The 7,234-nt window shown below is 32.1% G+C and overlaps 1 pseudogene; it reads left to right on the forward strand.

Annotated features, from left to right (window-relative positions):
- The first annotated feature begins 5,511 nt into the window (after positions 1 to 5,511).
- On the forward strand, positions 5,512 to 7,125 carry LOC117904090 (annotated as a pseudogene).
- Positions 7,126 to 7,234: the final 109 nt, after the last annotated feature.

Here is a 7,234-nt window from a genome sequence, read left to right on the forward strand (position 1 = left end):
CATAGACTTAATGTATATAATATTAATTAAATTTAATTCAAGCCTTGGTAAAAATAAAAATAATTTTGTACTTAGAAATAATATATATAGTTTTTAATAAAATATGAATAGTAATAATATTATAGTAAAATTATACGTTATATTTTTTCATAACAAATAATTTACATTCTTTAGTATATGTTATAAAAATATGGACATTAATATTTTCATAAAAGCATAATTGATTTTTTTTTCAACATAAATAATTTGTTTTTAGATTATTTTTTTTTTAAATATGGGTCACTATTTGAATTTCCAATTATTTTAAAAATTACTAAACTTATTAATAAATTAAATGAAATAAGTTTTTCTTGATTTGAAGTCTATTTTCCTGGTGAAAAAAAATAGAAAGAAATATGATTTTATGCAGAAAAGAAAAAAAGAGTTATTATGAATCAATTTTTGTCCCTATGATTCTTGTATTAATTAAATCATTTGAGTTTTAAACTATTTTTAAAAATTACTAGACTCGTTGATGAATCCAACACATCAAGTCTTACTTGATTTGAAGTTTATTTGCCTATTGAACAAATTTGAAAAAAAATATAATTATATGTCAAAGAAAAAAAATATAGGAAAGTTATTCAAAATTGGATTAGTTTTTAGTTCAAATATTTTCTCATATTATTGGTTTTTGAGTTTTGAATTATTTTTAAGAATTAATAAATTTTACTAAATAAGTGTAGTTCGATTTGAAAACACAAAAATGTTTTCAAATCACATGGTCAAACAAACTATTAGACCCTATTTGACTCTATGATTTAAAAATAAATAACTATTTTTAAAAATTCATAGTACTATTTTGTTCATAGTTTTTTATTTCCAATTTTTAGAAACAAAAGAAAATAGAGAATAGTTTTTAAAAGACAAATAGAAGTTGTTTATACTAGTTTTTAAAAATAAAGGAAAAAACATTGAGAAATTTAAGAAAAAAAAATCATAAAAAACAAATAAAATTGCATATGATATCTTTTTTTTTTTCTCTCCCTTTACCCAATATTGAAGTATATATATTCTTGGGTGTATTTATATTCCTAATGTCTAAAGGGTACCACAAAGGTTGTCTTATACTTATCTTTCTTAGCAATCTGGATTTGCCAAAATCCTGATTTCATATCAAACTTAGAGAATATCTTGGACTTAACTAACCTTTGAAGAAGGTAATTTTTATTTGGAATAAAATACCTAATCCATCTTAATGCATCATTAAGAGTCTTATAGTTAATTACTAGTCTAGGTGTTCCTCTTTCTAATTCAGCTCGTTTCTGAACATAGAAGGTTGAACAACTCCAAGGGGACTTAGACTTCCTTATCAATTTCTTATCAAGAAGATCCTAAATCTCTTTTTCACAATATCTTAATAATTCCTTATTCATTTGGATAAGTTTGGCTTTAGTGGGAATATTTTTGTCACTAAAATCTGGTTCATAAGGTAACTCAACCTCATGCTACTTCTTGTTTTAGAACATATTAGGATTGTTAGAGAAAACTTTTCCAACAATCTTATTCTTAAATATTTCTACTACATCTTGAGTTTTCTTCTTTCAATTGTTCTTCAATCTTACAAGGTGGATCAGTGAATTCAACGAGAATTTCCTTATTTAAGGGTGTTGTTCTTAAACCTTGGTTATCTACTCTAATAGGATTGATAGAGTTTAAAATGGTACTCCTAGAAAGAACTTTTCCCTTCAAGTCTCTAACTAGAATGAAGGTTTTCTTAATTCAAATGTCCTGATTACAAATATGTGCATTTGACAACTTGTAATCAATCATAGTCTTGTACCATTTGCTCTTGAAAGCATTTGCTTAGTTTTCCTATAAAACTGGGTTGGTACTAGACCTTCTTGGAGGCAATTTAGAGCTGCTACTAAATCAATCAAAGTGATGGAATTAAGGACAAACTTATCCTTGATTACTATAGTTAGGTAGACTTCCCACTTTTGGAAAATAACCTTGCTAACAGTATTTAAGTATGAATCTGTCACTTCTTCATTGACTTGTGACGATTCTGGAACCTCTTCAAAGTTTCATTGGTTAACAACAATCTTGTTGATCTGGTCTTGGAGGTCTATTAAACCTAAACTTGTGAATTGTCTTAAATCCTGAATTTCTTTCTTATATTGTCTTATTTCTTCTTGAAGATCCTTAATGATTATATCTTTAGGAGAATTTTGATTAAATCTTGTAAGATTTCATTTAGATATAAGGACTCACTGTCTTCTCAATTTATGGTTTATGGACGGATTTCTTAAAGACTTCATAAAGTTCTTGCTTAACAGTTTCATCTTTTATATTTCTTAAAACATTCAAAGCCAATTCTTGTTCTTGGCTTTATGACATTTATAGTCTTAGGATGGCAATCACAACCGCCTTTTAATGCACTCTTCCAGATCACTAGATGTTTGACTCGAATTGTCTTCATCAATGTCTAGAAGTTGATTAATATCATTTTCATTATCTGAACCAGTCCTTGATTCAAATTCTAAGGAGTTTAACATTACTTTACGAAGCATGTCTTTTAAGTCTTCTAAAATGTTTAAGTTATTAATTTTCTCTTAACCTTACGATCTTTCTTATAATGGTCTACCTTACCACCCTAAAGAAACTGGGTTAGATTGTGAGAGGTTTCAATCTTCTTCTGGGATTCATTGTTCATCATTCTTTTGATGTGTCTGATCTCTTAGTTTCATTCATTCTATATTTTCCATGAGTTTCTCTCTTCGGATGATTTCATGTTTCAATTAAAACCTTGTGTCAATGTTATCTAAACTTATTTAAAAGGTTTTAAGTTCAAAATGATGGTTGTTGAGCCAAAAACGACTCAACTAGTTGAACCAGATGAGAAACCAGTCGACCTTTTATGCTTAACCGGTTGAAGGGTGCAAAAACCTTCTCTTTCTTCCACAATGCTTATTCAACCAGTCAAGGTCTGGTCAAGGGGTGGTCAAGGTCCAACGATTACCTGTCATGCCATTAAATGCTAACGGCTAGTGAACCGATTGAATCAGAGCTCGACCGAATGAACCCCCCAATGGCTAATTTGGCTTTTTTCTTGTATAAAAAAACTCAAATCTTCATTGTTTCAAGAACTTAACCTTCCTAAACCTTTCTTAAATATATTTAAGCCTTAGAAGAGTATTTTTAAGTGCACCATTGTTCTAAAACTTTACATATCATTAGTACACCTTTCAATCTTAGTTTTTCTTGTACATTTGAGCCTAAGTTTTGTACTAGGATTTTGTAAGATTATTTCTTATCTTTTGTAATTTTTTGAGATAAAGAATCTAAGTGTGAGGTATCACTTAGGGATTCTCAAGTGTGGGGTATCAATTGAGAGGTTGTTCAAGAGTGAGATATCTCTTGGAGATTGTAAAGGGTGCTTGGAGCCAAAAGTCCAAGATAGTGGATTGAAACCATAATCCATTGTATTGTTTGAAGGCTTGATTTGGAAACCTTGAATTAATGGAACCTCAAGCTTGGGATTAAAGCTAAAGGAGAGTGGATGTAGGGCAGGTTACGTTGAACCACTATAAAATCTTGTGTTTACATTCTCTCTTCCCCTACTTTTTTATTTTATATGAATTGTTTTTATATTATTTTTTATATATTTTATTATAATTGTCTCTTACATTCATATAATTTAAATTGTAAAATGAGACCATCACTCTATTCACCCCCTCACTAGGGTGACTACTTAGTTTGGATTAACCTAATTATTCTAACAATAAGTACAAAATAATATGATCAAATGGGCTCTAACCCAAGAGTTCTAAGTGATGGTGAAACTAATCCAACACAATTTTAGGATATTCAACAACATAGCCTCCAAACCATCATGTTTCAACGATAGCACCCTTAGAAATCAAGGAAGTAAAGCTTTGTAAAAGGTTGAGAGTGAATGCCAAGGTTTGCTCCTCATAAGATTATCTAAGTAAAAGAAATTTATTAGATAAATTATCTTAACGACCTAATTACATAAATTATTAACCATAATAAATATTATATAACTTAAAATTAAAAATATTTGAAGACATTTGCTTAATTAATTTAATGATTTAAATATAATTTAACTTAAACTCATCTTAAATCATTAAATATTATGTATTAGGTTTTATAAAATGTTTTACAATAATATTATAATTATATTTATAATCAATTATACTTATGAAAAAAACCTCTAAGATGTAACCATAATTTAAAATAATCATAGCAAAAATTAATACACTCAAATATTGCATTTGTAGTATCACCAAATATTAGTTCATAATCAAAGAACCAAATAAGTCCAACTTTACTAAAATATCAACCCATCATCGCATCAAGAAATATTATTTAAAAGGCCCATCTACAATATCCAATCGTAAATATGTTAGAAGTTATTATTTCTTTAGTTAGTATATTAGAATTATATACTATTTAGTTCTTATACTTAATTACTATATTAAAATTATTTTCTTTCTTTTTACAAGTAAGAGTAAAATAGTCTTTATTTTATTTTATTAGGTTTATTTAAATTCTAATGATGTTGGAGTTATTTTTAAAAGAATTCATAATAAGAAATCCTAAATTTTGTCTTTCTCTCAATCTTTTTCTTTTTGAATCTTTTTTTTGGATTTCAATTTGGTATCAAAGCAAAAATGATCTTTTAATGAGACTTTTGATAAGTGGCAATGGAGAGCCATAGAAGACACTTTATAAAGACAAAATATCAAGATAAGTGACAAAGGATATGAGATAATGTATGAAATAAAAATAATTTTGAGATAATGTGGAATAATATTTTTAATATCTTATTAGTTAAAAAGTAAAATAAATTTGAGAATTTTATTAATTTGTACAGGATAAATTAATATTGTGATACTGATGGAGTGATAGGACATCATAAATTTTATGAAATTAAAAATAAAAGTATTTGGTTGTGAAGCATGATTGGATGGTCCAACCGTCCAAGCATGAAGAAGGCGTGGGGGGGTGGGGTGGTGGGGGTCCAAGATGGGTGGTGTTCGTTGAATTGCTTTAAAATTTATAGGGAAAGTTAGGTTTTGGGTTGTTGATGAATTTATACCCTGAAGAGTGGCGGCTGAAATACAGCTGCATCCTATTAAATCCCTCTCCACGGATGGAAACATGGAACATAACACCCGCCTTATTTTTAGGCATGGTTTTCCTCTCGCTCTGACTCTCATAAATAGCATCATCATCCCATCCATGGAGCATGGGCCTCCACGACTTTAAACTTTGGGGTGAAGTAATAACGAGTGTGAGATAAATTGAAAGGGAAAGAATGGGAAAGTGAAATTCTACTCTAATTCTAATTCCCTGAGAATATTGCAAGGATTTTTACTTATTTGAAAACTATGCCCAACAACTGTCTTCAAATTGTGAAATTTAAAAGAGAAATGGATTTTTACTTATTTGTAAGACTTTAGCTTCTAGATAATGTATGAAATACATAAATAAAGTGGAAGGGAGGGCTCAGCAACATCATGGTCTTCAAATTCTTCATGGTCTTCCCTTTCCTTGCATTTCTGAGACGAGGGTTTTCCATCTCTAGTGTCGGTGAACTTCCACTAGTTTTCATTGTTAAAAAAGCTAGCGAGGACTTCATATTCCCTTTGTTTTTTGAAAGGGAAAAAAGTTTTGCACCTCGATTAGGAGGGCAATAGGTATAAAATTCATAAATACAGTTCCATGGAGGGCTCAGGCTAATAAAACAGTATCAGTACTAGTGAAGCTTGGGATCAGAACAAAGAGAAGGGTGGAAGTGTTGGCAAGTTAGCAAGGACCATGGGCAGGCGACCTCATGTGCTGATTATACCGCTCCCAGCGCAAGGACATGTTGCTCCTCTTATGAAGCTTGCACACCGGATTTCTGATCATGGGATCAAGGTCACCTTTGTTAACTCTGACTTCATACATGCAAAACTGCTGGCTGCACTCCCACATGAGGCTGAGGCTCGGAGTGGGATAGGGCTAGCCTCTATCCCAGATGGTCTGGATCCAGGGGACGATCGGAAAGATCTACCCAAGTTAACAGAAAGCATTTCAAGAGTCATGCCGAGCCATTTGAAGGATTTGATTGAGAAAGTTAACCGCTCGAATGATGATGGGCAGATCATTTGTGTTGTTGCTGACATAACACTTGGGTGGTGGGCAATGGAGGTGGCAGAGAACTTGGGAATCCTGGGGGTCCCCTTTTTTCCTTCTGGACCAGAAATCTTGGCTTTGGCACTTCACATTCCCAAGCTAATTGAGGCAAGAATCATACATAGCACTGACGGTATTAAGGCTTCAACTTTTTCTAAAATTAATTTGTTGTTGATACCAGGGAAGTATTGAGAAATTTCTTTGTTTTGATGGAAATAATTCAAATATCTCTGCAGGATCTCCTCTGAATGACGAGTTGATCTGCCTGTCAAAGGATATCCCAGTCTTTAGCAGCAACAGATTGCCCTGGTGCTGCCCAATTGACCCAAAGATACAAGAGACCATTTTCCGAACTCTTCTCATAATTATTCAAAAAATGGATTTTTCCAGGTGGCTTCTCAGCAACTCTGTTTACGAACTTGACTCATCTGCCTGTGAGTTGATTCCTAACATATTATCAATAGGTCCATTACTTGCAAGTCATCATCTGGGTCATTATGCTGGAAACTTTTGGCCTGAGGATTCGACCTGCATAGGCTGGCTCGATAAACAACCTGCTGGCTCAGTCATTTATGTTGCCTTTGGCAGCTTAGCAATCTTAAGCCAGCACCAATTCAATGAACTAGCACTTGGCATTGAACTTGTAGGCCGGCCATTTTTATGGGTTGTCCGATCAGACTTCACCGATGGATCAGTTGCTGAATACCCTGATGGTTTCACTGAGAGAGTAGCTGACCATGGAAAGATTGTATCATGGGCACCCCAAGAAGAGGTTTTAGCTCACATCCTTCTGTTGCATGTTTCTTTTCCCATTGTGGTTGGAACTCAACCATGGACAGCATAGGCATGGGAGTTCCCTTCCTATGTTGGCCCTACTTCGCAGATCAATTCATAACCAGAGTTACATATGCGACAAATGGAAGGTGGGCTTGGGGTTGAACCCAGATGAAAATGGATTGATATCAAGGCATGAGATTAAGATGAAGATTGAAAAGTTGGTCTCTGATGATGGTATAAAAGCAAATGCAGAGAAGTTGAAGGAAATGGC

This window comes from Vitis riparia, chromosome 17 (assembly GCF_004353265.1).
Source record: "Vitis riparia cultivar Riparia Gloire de Montpellier isolate 1030 chromosome 17, EGFV_Vit.rip_1.0, whole genome shotgun sequence".
Taxonomy (NCBI): domain Eukaryota; kingdom Viridiplantae; phylum Streptophyta; class Magnoliopsida; order Vitales; family Vitaceae; genus Vitis; species Vitis riparia.